We start from the raw sequence: 15,864 nt of genomic DNA, 5'->3' as shown, positions 1-15,864 counted from the left end.
GTATAGCTTTGAAGGGAATTAGGCTCTCCATCAATAAGCTGTTTCTTGAACAATTATTTCAGGGTACACTGGGGCAAAAGGTTAGTAACCACAAATGAGTTCATATTATTCTTCCTTGTTTAGAAATCTGCTTCTGACATCACAACGGAAGTCCATGATCAGCTTCCTTAGAGCTTCCAGCCTATCAGGAAGGAAAAATTTAAATTAAATTAAATCAAATTAAACTAAATTTAAATTAAATCCATGTGTAAGATTTAAAGTGCATGGTGAGGCCAGATTTGGGAACAGAGACAAGGAAGATGCAGAGAAATTTAGGTAAATCAGCTTGTGCAGAGGTCATTTTAAACACATGTATAAGAATTGTACATGAGTTTGGTGGAGTTGGGTGGATCAAACTTTAACCCCCAGCTGTCTAATTTAGTTACATTATGGGCAGGAGTGGGGGAGAGGTAGAATAAAGGAAATGAGCTTTGTTGAGCACCTACTATGTGCCAGACAAAAACCTGAGAGGTAGTATTATTATGCCAGTTTCTCAGATTGGGAAAGAAAACAAGACTCAGAAGGATTGAGAAACCTGAAAAGAGTCTCATAAGTAATAAAGCAGCAAAGATGGAATTGAAACAAACTCTGCCTCCAAAGCCCATGTTCTTCCTGACAACTACCTTCCACAATGCAATATACAGGTGATGTATTATAGAATTGTACACTTAAAACCCATATAATTTTATTAACCAATGGTCACCCCAATAAATTTAGTTTTAAAAATAATTAAAATAAGGGGGGGGATTAAACTGCACTGCCTTTTTTTTTCTCTTTTTCTGAAAATTTTATTTCCCTTCCTTACAACTTCTATACTGGGACAAAGAGGGAGTCCATAAACCTTAGATGTTTATGTTTACTGACCTGATTGGAAACTCTATTTTTCACATTCAATTTTGACACAGTTTCATTTACACAGAGCACCTCTCATTTCTGCCGGTTTTTGTATTTCTGAGTCAACTACTTTGCCTTCTGTGTTACTGAATTTCAGGCAGCTGCACTCAATCTCATTGTGTCCAGGCCTTTGTATTGCACTGCGTTTGTTTGTTTGTTTGTTTGTTTGTTTGTTTTTAATTTCAAGATGCAGTCATTAGTTACTGTATGTTGCCTAGCTCCTATGGGAGTTTGAAAAAAGGGCCTTCTTTAAAAAAAAAAAAAGGTTATAGCAAAGAAAAACGTGAGGCTGAGTCAGGGTCAAAGCAAAGCTGTCTGTGGCCCCCTGCTGTGGAATTACAAGTCCCTTCCTGGAAACTCTTTGGAAGAAGCCAAGTGCTGAATAATGGAAGAGGGCAGGCAGAGGCTTCTCTTGAAACACAAGAAACAAATAAAAATGAAGACCGTAGTGTCCTATGTCCTAGTTTGCACACAACTGTGCCCATATTTTACTCATAATTGGCCTAAAGATAAATCATACTGGAAAAATGGTTCTTGCATCAGGCTGCTCTTCTATTCTGAGCACCAAGGGTTCCATAGTCGTGGCAGATTGTTTTTTCACTACCAGTTAATTCCTGAGCTTATTCTTACAGAACTTAATTAGTAAAGCTATCCAAGGCAGATGCAAAAGAATAAAAGAGAAATCTCTTTGGAACTTAAAAAGCAGCAATGTTTCCCGGTAGCCAGATGAAATCACCCCTTACTTCCCTTCTTGGATTTATAGAATTAACAATGTTGGGAAACATAACAGTTTCACAATTTCATAACTTTTCCAGAAGACTAAGTAGATAAAGGGGGTTAACTAAGCAAAATAGTTCACTTTTGGGAATATTTTGAATCCCTTGCCCACTACTAGCTTCATTAGTTTCTGAACATTTGCTTTCTCACTGTTCTCATGTCAGTTGACCATGGTCTCCCTTTCCAGCTCTTCCATTCCCTCATGATTCACTGGATGTTGGCCTTTGACTCATTTCCTCGGAGAGGCTCCTTCACTTTCCATGGAATGGATTTCCTGACATCATTCCACCATTTCCATCCTGAGTCATGGCAAAACCCCCGGAGCTTAGAGTGCCTCCCTCCCTGAAGCTGGGTCACTTAGAGACATTCCTCATGCCACTATGGAAGCCAACGTAAAGACACTTACAAATGAGACAGACTTCTTGCTTTCAAAGCAAAACAAAGTGAAATCTTTTCACGTTAAATAGATCGAGAATTTTTATTAAACAATGCAAACCTCCTTGATGATACCTGCATACAAATAGATTGAATGTTATTAGCAGCAGAAGCTTTAATTAAAAATGACTACGTACACAGTTTATTTAAGCCACTTTGGGGTTGTTTTGTTTGTTTGTTTGTTGGGTTTTGGTTTTTTTGCTTATATTTAATTGTCCAGAACTTAATCATATGGTTATCAGCTGGCTACTTAAGAGGGGGTAGCTCTTAGGAAATATAGAGTCATTTGTTCTGCATGGAAATATGTCCACCTAACAAGCATGTTACTAACGAAGAAAAATATTGGGGTTGAAAACTACCTATTTCAGCCATAATTGTCATTCTAAAATTGTCAAAAATAAATTGTACCTGTGACATCAATGGCAAAAGAAAATAAGCATATATCACACATTTTTCAGATTTTTCTTAATTTTATCTTACAAAATTACAAAACCCAATATTGTTTAATCAAGGTGTTGGGGGAAATAGGAAGAAGTATTTTTAGAAGCTATGCAAATCTGTAGTAATCATCTGCAGTACTTAGCAATACAAAGGGAATAGACTCACTTGTGCATACTCTAAAATAAGAAAAGGCCAAGAGGATTCAGATCTTGCAGGATTCATCATTTCAGTTCGGCCTGATACCCATTGTCATTGGGCATCACACATATGCCTCCAACACACATTTTGCTCCCAGCCCCTTCTCCTGTTTTCCTATTTCAGAATGTTCACCACTTTCGTCTCAGCCTTTCCTCATCCATCAGTCACTCGTCAGGAGTTCTTTAACCCCCCCTGCACTAATATTCTACTTGCTTTGACCCTGGGGGACATACAATGTCAGTGAACGCCATGTTACCATGATCACACTTTTGTTTCCTACATATTTTAGTAGGTTCTCTGTGCCTCGACAACTAAGTCCAGTCTTTCCTCCTGCATTCGTCCCTGTAGCACTCCCCGGAGTGTGGTGCCTGTAACAGGCCCACAGTAGATGCTATTAGTACAAGTAAAAGATGTGAGAAGATAGGAAGGAGGGATTACTTTTTAAAGGCCGTGGGAGGGGAGCAAAAGCTAACCTGTCCATAAAGACACTGAGCAGAGCAATGCAAGTGTCACTAATGGAGCAAGTTCGGGTGGCAATAGGATTTCCGACAGTGCTTTGATCAGCCCGTTTCACAATACTAAGGAATCACTCCACTTACAGCACTCCCTCAGCAAAGGCTGAGAGTTCGGGAAAGGAGGCTGACAAGTGTGAGGTGTCAGGATCTCAGCCAAAATGAGGACAGGGCTCCAGAGCAACTGAAGGTGAAATCCAGTTGTACAGACTGGGACATCATTACCAGCCCTTATAAGGGCTTGTTTATCTTTATGTTCTCAGCACCTAGCATGCTACTGCTCATAGTAGGTTTAAAAAAAAAAAAAAAAAAAAAAAAAAAAAAAAAAAAACTTTCTTTTTTAATTAAAATTTATTGGGATGACAATGGTAAAGTTACATAGGTTTCAAGTGTACAATTCTGTAATACATCATCTATATATCACATTGTGTGTTCACCACCCAGAGTCAGTTCTCCTTCCATCACCATATATTTGATCCCATTTACCCTCTTCTACCACCCCTCTACCCCTTACACTCTGGTAGCCACTAAACTATTGTCTGTGTCTATGAGTTTCTGTTTCTTTATTTGTTTGTCTTGCTCCTTTGTTGCTTTCAGTTTTATATCCCACATATCAGTGAAATCATATGGTTCTTGACTTTTTCTGTGTGCCTTATTTCACTTAGCATAATAATGTCAAGACCCATCCATGTTGTTGTAAATGGCACTAGTTCATCTTTTCTTGTGGCAGAATAGTATTCCATTGTATATATATACAACTTCTTTATCCTGTCATCTATCGAAGGACACTTTGGTTGTTTCCATGTATTGGCCACCGTAAATAAAGCTGCTATGAACATCAGAGCACATGTATCTTTACAGATAAATGTTTTCAGATTTTGGGGGTAGATACCCAGTATAGGGACTGCTGGGTCATATGGTAATTCTATTCTTAATTTTTTGAGGAACCTCCACACTGCCTTCCATAGCGGCTGCACCAGTCTGCATTCCCACCAACAGTGTATGAGGGTTTCTTTTTCTCCACAGCCTCTCCAACACTTGTTACTATTTGTCTTGTTGATGATAGCCATTCTAACTGGGGTGAAGTGGTATCTCATTGTGGTTCTTATTTGCATTTCTCTGATGATTAGTGATGTTGAGCATCTTTCCATATGTCTATTGGCCATCTGTATGTCCTCTTTGGAGAAATGTCTATTCAAGTCCTCTGCCCATTTTTTAATTGAATTGTTTGGGGTTTTTTTGGTGGTGACTTGTATGAGTTGCTTATATGTTTTGGATATTAGCCCCTGGTTGGAGGCGTTGTTTGCAAATACCTTCTCCCATTCGGTTTGTTGCCTCTTTATATTGTTGATGGTTTCTTTTGCTGTGCAGAAGCCTTTTGGTTCGATATAGTCCCATTCATTTATTTTAGCTTTGCTTCCCTTGTCTTTCAGGTCAAATTCATAAAATTGTCTTTGAACCCAAATTCACAAAGTCCTCTTTGAACCCAAGATCCTTAAGTTTAGTATCTATGTTTTCTTCTATGCAGTTTATTGTTTCAGCTCTTGTATTTAGGTCTTTGATCCTTGTGTTTAGGCCTTGAGTTAATTTTGGTACACAGTGACAGCAGTCTAGTTTCATTCTTTTGCACATGGCTTTCTAAGTCTCCCAGCACCATTTACTGAAGAGGCCGTCTCTTCTCCATTGTATGCTTTTGGCTCCTTCATTAAAAATTATCTGTCCATATTTATGTGGGTTTATGTCTGGGTTTGCAATTCGATTCCATTGGTCTGTGTGTTTATTTTTCTGCCAATACCATACTGTTTTGATTATTGTTGCTCTATTGTACAAGCTAAAGTCAGGGAGTGTGATACTTCCAGCCTTGTTCTTTTTTCTCAGGATTGCTTTGTCTATTCAGGATCTTTTGTGGTTCCATACAAATCTGATGATGTTTTGTTCTATTTCATTTAAAAATGCCATTGAGATTTTGATGGGGATTGCATTAAATCTGTATATTGCTTTGGGTAATATGGCCATTTTAACTATGTTGATTCTTCTAATCCATGAGCATTGAATGTCTTTCCATTTCTTTGTGTCTTCTTCAGTTTCTTTTAAAAATGTCTTATAGTTTTCAGTATATAGGTCTTTCACATCCTTGGTTAAGTTTCTTCCTAGGAATCTTATTCTTTTTGTTGCGATTGCAAAAGGAATTGTTTGTGTTTTGTTTGTTTTTTTCACTTCTTTTTCTGAGATTTCATTGTTAGTATATAGAAATGCAATGGATTTTTGTATGTTGATTCTGTAGCTGGCAACTTAACTGTATTCGTTTATTGTTTGTAATAGCTTTTTGGTGGAGTCTTTAGGGTTTTCTATATATAGCATCATATCGTCTGCGAAAAGTGACAATTTAACTTCTTTGTTCCCAATCTGGATGCCTTTTATTGCACCTACCCAGTTTTAGAAGTGATAGTATCATTTATAATTTTCCTGGATTGAATTGGTAGCTCCTACAGGGAGGAAATTTTGCTGAGCTTTAATTCTCTCCTTGGCTCCACATACCTAATTGTATTTCTCCCATGCTGCGTTTCTATTTGTTTCTTCATTCATCTTCTCTGGTGAGATGACAACTCTGTCAGTACCCATTTCCAAATTCTAATTTTCCCCCTCATAATTTCTCACCTTGCTGACCAAAGCCAAACAAGATAAGGAAGCTGAGCTGTTTTGTGGGGATGCTTCAGATAAAGACCAAACAGAAGCTAAAATCCTACAGGAAGGAAAACAATTTGCTAGATAAGAATTGCATTGGCATTCTGTGTGCCATTTCTTCTGGGAAGCTTCATAATTTTTTAAATTTAGGGGGTGTCTGTGCCTCAAATGTAAAGACCATAATATGAAATTGTGGACTGAATGTCCAGGTCCCTTGCTCTGAAATGTAAATCCATAAAATTTATTTATAATTATGGGAAATCAAATGCATTTTTTTAATTTCTTGATGTTAATAGTTTTGATTAAGAGAAAGCATCTAATAACAATATTCTAAATAATGCATCTAATCCTTATTGTTACCCTTCACTGTTTCCCCCTTTCAAAAAAACTTTATTAGTTTCAGGTGTACAAAGCAATGTAATAGTTAGACATTTACACCCCTCACAAAGTGATAACCCACCCCCCCAAGCTACTACCCTCTGACATCTTATACAGCTGTTACAATACCATTGACTATCTTTCTTATGCTGTACTCCACATCCTGTGAATGAATACACACACACACACACACACACACACACACACACGGTATATTTAATTATAGCTGACATGCCATATTCTTCTACTTCAGCGTCAGGTGTACAGCACATTATTCATGCATCTACACAGTCAAAATAACTTTTTGATTAAAACATTTAAAATATGATTATTATAAAAGATTGGAAACTACAGAAAGGAAAGAATGCTGTTTACTTCATATCAGTACCATCTTTATGTTGTTTCTGCTTTGTTTTGAAGAATCAAAGGTATTGGAACAGAATGAGCCTTTCAAATAAACCTGGTTTTTAATCCTAACTCTGCTACTTTCTAGCTGTGATTATGGGCACGTTTCTTAACTTCCTTTTCTTTGGCTGAAAAATGAGGATAGTCCTAGCTGCCTGACGCAGTTGGTGTGAGAATTACAAATAACATATCCTCGTCACACAGTAGATGATCGATAAATGGAAGCTATAATAATAATTATGATTGCCTTTTAAGTTTAAGAGTTTAAGTTTAAACTTTTTTTTTTTTTAATTAAATTTATTGGGGTGACAATTGTTAGTAAAATTACATAGATTTCAGGTGTACAACTCTGTATTACATCATCTATAAATCCCATTGTGTGTTCACCACCCAGAGTCACTTCTTCCATCACCATATATTCGATCCCCCTTACCCTCACCTCCCCCCCCACCCCCCTTACCCTCTGGCAACAGTTTAAACTTTTTAAAAGCATTTTTTTAATGCATAGGAATTTCAATCCTGCTTCTAGTAGATGAATATCCCTTGTCTGTGGCACTGAGAAAGGCCATTACCAGGTTCTTAGATGAGTGTGGTTTTTCTGCCTGAGTAAGGGATTTGCCATATCTGCCCTGCACATTAGTTTGTAAGAGCCTCCATTCATTTGAAAATTACCCAAGGAAGGGGGGGCCGTGCCTCATGTACTGTGAAACCCCACACAGCCAGCGACTGCTCAGTGCATACCCACTGCTACTGACTTTGGCCCACAGAGTTAATAAAACGTGTCACATATTACTCATTGATTGTTCTCTTTCTGTCAATGCAAAATTCCATGTATATCCCAGCTCTATTTTACACCCTTTAAAGGTGGGCCTTTGGTATCCAGGAGAGCCCAAATCCACAAAAGCGGCCTCCACTAATTGAAGGCCTTTCTGGCACTACAGTTGTGTGCTGTGTTACACACCGCACAACCTGAGGACTTTTTAAAAATATTGATGCTTGGGTCCCACCCCCAGGGATTATGATTTAATTACCCTGGAGTTGGGCTCAGCTCTAGTTCACCTCACCCTGAGTTTCTGCCTTTTCAATACTCATTGAAACCCTGTCACTGACTCTACTCCGAGTTAGGAAGAGTCTACGTGTGCTTTTTAAATGGGCAGTTTTATCTTCCCTTACATTCTTCTTGTTCTCATCATCACGTCTATTCCAGGGTAGTTTCTCACCTAACTTCTTCATCTCTGATTTGTTTTTTTGTTTTCTTCAGTCTCCATATTTGACCTGTAAACAAGGAATTTCAGTCTGGAGACAAGGGCTGTTATCTCCTGGTCCCTTCCCTATGGCCAGCACAGTTCTAAGCACTGTTTCATTTCATCTGCACAGCAGTCTTGGAAGGCAGGTGGCAGCAGCCCATCTCCCACTGAGGAAACTGCCTCACAGAGGCTCGCTCACTTCCCCTATATTATGCACCGGCAGGAACCTGGATTCAAGTTCAGATCAATCCGATTTTGAAACACTTCTTTGTGCTCACCACCGGTCACAAAATCAGAAGTTGGGGCGAAAGGAGAGGCCACAGAAAAGAGTGAAGTTGGGTGTAAGGCAGTAGGGAGACGCAAGGACTGTGGCAAACCAGAGAATGAATGTTGCAACTAGAATATTTGAATACAAAACTCATCAACACTGCAGGTCACTGAGACACATTTAGGTCTCCACTGAATTTGGCTTGCAGGCCACCAGTTTTTAAGCTTTTTTCTTTTCTTTTCCAGCTTCGAAAAATACTAATCATACCATTTCACTCTGCAACCGCATAGAAGAAACAGAATATGCTGTGTGACCTTGAGTGGGGTAACTGAGACTAATGAGTGGAAGGAAAAGGATGGGGTCTCTGATTGGGTATGTGTAACAGCCCTGCCTATCAGGGGCTCCGGCAGAAGAACTGGCTGCCACGAGGCAGCGAGCTCTGCCCCAGAAGAAGGGGCATTGAGCTGAATCGATGCTGCCACAGTCCTCAGGAAAGGTTTCTTCCCCTGGATGGAAGGGACAATTCATTAAAGATTTCCTGAACCTCCAGGATGTGCCATGCACTGTGCTGCGGCCTCTAGGAGCTGTCAGAAAGCAGCTCTGCAATCAGCTAACCCAGCATCATGCTAAGATATTTATATACATCATTTCTTTAACCTTTGTCATAACCTTGAGAGGTAACTGCCGTGAACCCCAGTTAAAAGATGATGATGTGGAGACTCAGACTGAGAAAGTTGTTCGAGGGCATAGACAGTAAGTGACAGAGAGAGAGGACTTTATAATTAAAAGACTGTGCTCTTAATGACTGTACCAGATATCCTCCCTCGGTGGTGATACCAGCTTGGAATCCTGAGTCATCACTCAGGAAGGCTGTCCCTGCCCTGGCAAGCTAGTGCTCAAGCTTTAGCCCACTGCACACTGTCCAAACCTGATCAAGATAGAGCAGCCAAAGAACTCCCGGCCGCTCCCTGGTGACTGGCGGTGTGATACTTTAGATCACAAGGGAACCAGTTACAAATTGTCTTCAATTGTCTGCTGTGTCTAAAGCAGACAGTAAGCCAGCAGATGTTCTGAGGGTGAGCACTGCACAGCTTTTCTCATTTCACATATGCCTGTGAGGTCAGCATTACAACAAAAACATCAAGAAATAAACATACCGAGAGGCAGTCTTGCATTGTGAAGAGGATGCAGAGGGCCGCTTCAGAGAGCTGAGTTTAAGTCCTGACTCTGCTACTTACTAGTTTTGTAATCTAGCTTTTCACTTCATTTCAGTGAGTTTCTCTTTCTGCGGGTATAGGAACGGGGCTTGCACATTATTATGGGGAAGCACGTTAGCAGGTCATAGGTGCTCCCTACGTGTTTGCGTTCCTTCCTTGAACAAGAACAGCTGCTAAAAGTGGGCATCAAGTGGAATCTTACAAAGTGTACGAGAATTGTTTACAAATTCAATATTGCAGTAACATGCCATATGGTCATTTTAAGGAGCATAGATTAGGTTTGTATAAAAAAATATTTATTGAACTGAAGGGAGAAAGAGGGACGGGAAAGGGAAACGGATATTTATTCAGCTCCTGGTGCGTGCCAGGCAATGCCAGACCTCTTCAGACTTTTCATGTAATCCTCATAAATTGTGAGATCGGCAGTTTTATCCCCATTTCCACAAATGATGAACCCTAAGACTGAGAGGTTATGGAAACTGCCTGAGATTTGCACTTGAGTTCCCAGACTGCCTGAGCCCTTGTAGCAGGAACATACAGGCTTTTGATTCTCGATAAACAAAATTGTTTTCTTAGAAGGCTGGGTTGAGCATAAACCTGCATTCATGCATCTCTGAAGGCAGGAATCTGCTATCATCTGAGTTAATAGATGCTCTTCCAACAAAAATTTTTATGGGCACATATTTCTACATTTTGTGATATACTCTCTCTGCTTTCTAAAATTAGGAATAACTCCTGATGAAAATATATTGACATTATGATCTCTTTTAAGTGGAAAAGTAGTCTGTGCATTTATAAATGGTTCTTACTGTAATTTGAGTGGCTATAAATTTACAAAGTTTTTCGGTCATTATAGTTTTGGGGGGAGGGCATGTTCTTCTGGAAAGTTTGTTGAGAGTCCCATTGAAATTAAGCATCTCTTGCTCTATATATTTGAATGGCCCAGTTTCACCAGGAAGCCTTATCCAGTCCTGTTTCCTTCTGCTTTTCCCAAGGGATTTGAATAGTTGATAGAGAGGGGGAAAATGAGGTGGAGAATTGGTAGAATTAAACATTGTGTTGAGAATTGTGACTGAGCCCTTCAAGAGACCTTTGTCTGACTTAAGCATCTAAGAATTCAAACCTTGTTTTCCTTTCTCATATATAATGACAGCAGTGGGCCTCAGATGTCACATGCTTTGCATGCACCACCTCGTCTGTCTTTTTGTGATTCTCCACACAGTGGAAGAAACATTGCTCACAGAATTCAGATTGAGTTGGGCTTCCTGGAGAATTGGCTTCTAGAGGGCAGAAACAGAGTTTCCACATCTAAATACAATAGCAAAGAATTTGACTAATTGAACATGAGTTTCTGTTCTCACAATAATTTATTGCATGCTAATTGTTACACGTTGAAACACTTTGAATACATGAATTAAAAGCCAGTTTTTATCTTCTTCACCCAATTCATTAGATGATTTCATTTTAGGAAATGAGGAAGTAGGTGTGATTCATTGTGCAACAAATGATCAATTCACTCATTTATGCAAGGAATCAGTATTGGCTTGGCTATCTCTGCTAAAAGAGGGAATGATTTGTTTCTCCACTGCCAAGGTGACCATTGGGCCGATCGCGAGTACTCATGCAGTGCAAATGTTGATGGTGGAGCTAACTTAATACAAAGATACTGCTTTGAATCCAGGGCAACTTTCATATACCATAAATAGAAAATTAAGAATGGCTTTAAAACTATGTTTAAGTTTTTAAAAAATCAACTCTTCTATTGTGCTTAATTTTGCGAGTGCTTTGGTATGTGTTATATTATTTGATTGCTATACAACTCTGGATATCAGTATTATTATTATCCCCATTTTACAGATAAGAAAACTGAGTTCCAAGGACATTAGTGCATTGTCAAGGACACACAGATTATAGGTAGCAGAGCCAGAATTGGAACCTAGGCCTCTTGATGCCTACAGGCTATGCTCTTTCCACTATGTCTGCTATAAAGGACAGGGAGAGAAAGAAAAGATCATCCTGAAAGCCATGCTCTCTGGTTGTGTGGCTCCTATCACCATAGGAGGCAGCCTGCTTCCAGGGGCTAATCCAGGGTGTGGTATCCAGGAGGCTCAGTTGAGAGGTGAGCCTTGTCCCTGCCAATCATCTTCAATGTATGTGCCTCAGGGGAGGCAGGAGTTTGGGAAGAAACCACCCATCTCATGGGCCTGGGCAGAGAGGTGAATGTGGGTTCACCATGAGGCAGGTGGGGACCAGAAAACTCCACAGGGAGGGAAGCCAGGGGCTTTGGCCGCCAAGAGGGAATGGTCAGAGGATCCCCCACATCAGCATGCTCGGCCACTGCACACACCTCCCACTCCCACTCAGCGCCGAGAGGTGCACTGTATGGCCCTCTCAGGCTCCACATGCAACGTGTTCTAGAGCAGTGAAAACATCAGAAGTATCAGCCACAGAAAGCAGTGCTTGGAGGGAAAATGTGACCCTCGCTTGGTTGGCTGTAACAACTCTTTTCGATCTGACAGCCACTGTCTGGGAGAATTGCGTAGAGTAGTACACGTATTTACAGCAACAGCTTTTCCTCGTGGTTGTAAAAAGCAGAGTGAAACTTAGATCCAAATCCTCTTCCTCCTATCAACCTCTTTTTTCTTAATTAACTGATAAATAATCTTTTCACTTTCAAAGAGAGAGATGTCCTATTTCTATAGTTAGTGTGAGCTACATCAAAAATTTGGGATGTTGTTTTGTTTTGTTTTTAATTTTTGTAACTACCTTGGCTCCCCACTCTTTGCCCACCAGTTTAATTAGTGTTATGGTGAAGGGCTTGGGCTTTTGCACTACACACACCAGGGTTCACAAATCCAGGTTGCCATTTATTAACTGTGATTTTCGAGCCAACCACTTCTCGATCATCAGTTGCTTCATCTGTAAAATGGGAGAACTGCTACCAACCTGATAGGGCTGTGGTCAGAATTATATGAATGACTAAGTGTTAAATGTTTACCATAACGTTATTCCTAGTGAAATAAGCCAGGCACGAAGGAACAAATCTTGTATGGTTCCATATACATAAAATAACTACAGTAGTCAAATTCATGGAGAAAGGAGAATGGTGGTTGTCGGGCTGAGGGGCGGGGATGGGTGTTAGTGTTTAATGGGTACAGAGTTTCAGTTCGGGAAGATGAAAAAGTTGTGGTGGAGACAGAGAGTGGTGAGGTTGCACAATAATGTGAATGTACTAATGCCACTGAACTGTACACGGGAAACTGGCTAACATAGTAAGGTTTAATGTTATGCATATTTTACCACAATAAAATAAATAGCTAAATAATTTTTAATGTTTACAATAATGCTTGACATACTAAGTAATAAATAAATGGCACTTATTAGGTTGGTGCAAAGGTAATTGCAGTTTAAAAGGTTAAAAATAATTGCAAAAACCACAATTATTTTTGCACCAACCTAATATAATCCTGTGACCCACCCTTTGCATACTTCAATCATATGCCATTTTTCACACTGTATTTTATCCACTATGTCTGTGACTACTATTGCACTTCAATCTCCCTGAGTGTCAAAGACCATCAATTATATCTTATTCATCTTTCCTGCCCTCATAGTGTATGGCACATACCGTGTTTCCCCGAAAATAAGACCTAACTGAAAAATAAGCCCTAGCATGGTTTTTCAGGATGACATGCCCTGAACATAAGCCCTAACACATCTTTTGGAGCAAAAGTTAATATAAGACCCAGTCTTATTTTCAGGGAAACACGGTAGTAATCACTCATTAAATGATTTGGGGGAAGAGAGAAGGTTGCTAAGCCCCCTTTCCCTCCTATCTTTTACATCTAAAAACCTTTAAACATAGTAGTAGTGGGTCATTTATTTTTCTTGGGTGCTAGAAGATCATTATTTGGACTAAACTAATGAGCTCACACTATTATACAAATCTATTAGTTTCTTTAATCTTCAATAAATGATGGGGAAAATTCTCTAAATTGGATCTCTGAGGACTGAACCCACGCGCTTCTGAAGGAGTTACATCTTGCTCTAAAAATGCAGGCAGAACCCAAATGGAGCAGGCGGCTGCTATTATTTTAGAGGGAAATGAATACGACATAGAGTTTATCTTACCTGAAGGTAACTGGAGCCCCACCTGGTCCAATCAACGTGCAGTGTCATTTCAAAGAAACAGTGGCCATTACTTTGAAGAACCCTGTAGACCATTAATGAAGTTTCCTGACGGTGCTCGCTTGAGGGTGGTAGTTGGGATACTCAGCTCTGGGTAATGGGAGAAGTTTAGGAATATGAATTGTCAACTCATCAGACCTCTCTGCAGTTGTGTAAATGAGGGGTGTAACTGAGGTGCATGTTCTAAGGTCTCCTTCGGGCCTAAAAGTCTGTGTGTCTGTGGTTAACACGGAAAGGCACACGAAAAGGCATTCGAACCTAAGCTCCAGCATCCACTTTCTTCAGACTTTCTTTGAAGCTTTAATTCCCCAAGATCTAAACATTTTTTTTTACTCTCTTCTGAACCTTCCAGAGTATCTTGCTTTAGTTTAAGTTTCCAGGATGACCCTCACCACAGAGAGCAGGACCCTCCCTTCATAATGTCTGCTTCCATAGAGAATTTGTGTTTCCAGCAAGTTCTTGGGTGATGTGAATGCCCCTGGCCTAGGGACCACACCTGGAGAACCACTGGACTCAACATCTCAAGAAGCCTTGGCTTTTGCCTCACTTCACTTCACTTTCTAGCGAGAGGTATTTATGTTTTTCAGGTTGGATCACTCCTGGTTTCTTTTTTCAGTATCTTTATTTCCAAGAATGCGTACTCAACCAAAAATTATTGTCCTAGAACCTCCACCTTCATAAAAAGAAGGCCATGTAGGAAGCTTGAATCTTCGGTGCATTGAGTTTCCCAGAGGAATTCAAATGGCACCAGGTCGCGGGGCAAGTTCCCGTCCACATTCACTGGGCCAGGCGGTTCGTCTGGGGCTCCTGTTTTATGATCCCTGTGATTAAAACAGACAATTCAGACAATTGCCGCATCGGAACTTAATCTCTAAAGTGACTGTGCACTGAACTACATGAAGATGTACGACTACTAAGGTCTGATGGCTTAAGACAGGCCGGTGCTGGTCTCAACCTGCACAAACAGCAGTTGCAGGTCCCAGAGCATCTATCTGCAAGATGCAGCATGCCCCACACATCAGTTTCTGAAATGCAACAATGTCTGCCATAAATTTGAAACACTCTAAGAAAAGAATTTGAGCTCTTAGCTCATACCTGCATCCCCTCCTTGAGGCAAATCAGACTTGAAAGCTCCTTTCCCCCACTTACTCACTTTTTCACTGTGTTGTTCTGTGGTATTTTCCCCCTAACTTCTTACTTTGTGGGGGTATGCTAATGAACCTTCTAACGCCAATCCCAATGGATGCAGACAGTTTTATGAAACACACTATTTCCTTTACCCACCAAAATATTAAATGATGGTTTAGAGGTTTGAATTCATCCTGCTGATCTAATTATGCTAGACAGCTCTGCTGCCTCTCCAGACTAACTCTCCAGATTTGAAGGCCTTTTGTGCATGCGCACAATTTTGAAGGGGTTAGCAGATTAAATATCTTCTAACCCCTCATCCATCCAAGTTTAGAATGGGCAGGTTGCCTTCTTTAGCATCTGTACGCCACAGAAATTAATGGAGAAGAAGGGCGGCCGGCTCTCCCACATTTTAATAGGTGAAAGGAGGGATTTCCTGGATGTCTTGAGCAGTTTCATCTGTACAGAGCTTTTCTTGAGAGAGTTCGCCCGTTTTACATGTTCACCTCTGCAGAGTTCCGTCTTAAAGATATTTACCTCTTCAGGGTCGATCTTTATGAAGTTCAGTAAGCCTTCTGATACCATAATTATGTGGTGGTGGTGGTGATAGCAATGGAAATGGTGGTAATGAATGTGATGTTGGAGCTGGTGGAGGTAAAGAGACAGGAGTGGTGATGGCGGTGGCAGAGGTGGTGAGGAGATGGGGCAGGCGGTGGCACAGGTGGCACAGGTGGTGGTGTTTGTGCCGCTGCCCAGCCTTGAGCATAGTCAAGAGGAGCTGAGCAAAGCCAGAGCTGCTAGGTACCACCCTACTTTTCAGATGAAGAAACTGAGGCCCAGAGAGGAGATAGCATTACGATTTCCCACAAAAGAAACCTTACCTTCCGGCCTCCTTCTTGTTCCAAATGCACAAAACTTGGTGAGTGTTGTACAGCAACACCCTAAGATCCCAGCCTGACCAAAGCCTTAACACCAGGTATTCAGAAACACGGAGGACACCCTGCTTCCCCAAGCCAAAGAGCTCACATGGCTTCCACCTCACCTGGTCATGT

The 15,864-nt window shown here is 40.5% G+C and overlaps 1 protein-coding gene across 14 annotated transcripts in view; it reads left to right on the top strand.

Moving 5' to 3' along the window:
- PEX5L (peroxisomal biogenesis factor 5 like) overlaps window positions 1–15,864 on the top strand; it is a 203,524-nt gene that overhangs the window by 70,316 nt on the left and 117,344 nt on the right. The gene's annotated exons all lie outside the window — the stretch shown is intronic.

This window comes from Rhinolophus sinicus, chromosome 17, assembly GCF_057876585.1.
Source record: "Rhinolophus sinicus isolate RSI-liver-muscle chromosome 17, RSI-T2T, whole genome shotgun sequence".
Classification (NCBI taxonomy): domain Eukaryota; kingdom Metazoa; phylum Chordata; class Mammalia; order Chiroptera; family Rhinolophidae; genus Rhinolophus; species Rhinolophus sinicus.
Note: the sequence above shows the minus strand (reverse complement) of the source record. Positions and strands in the feature narration are given on the sequence as shown.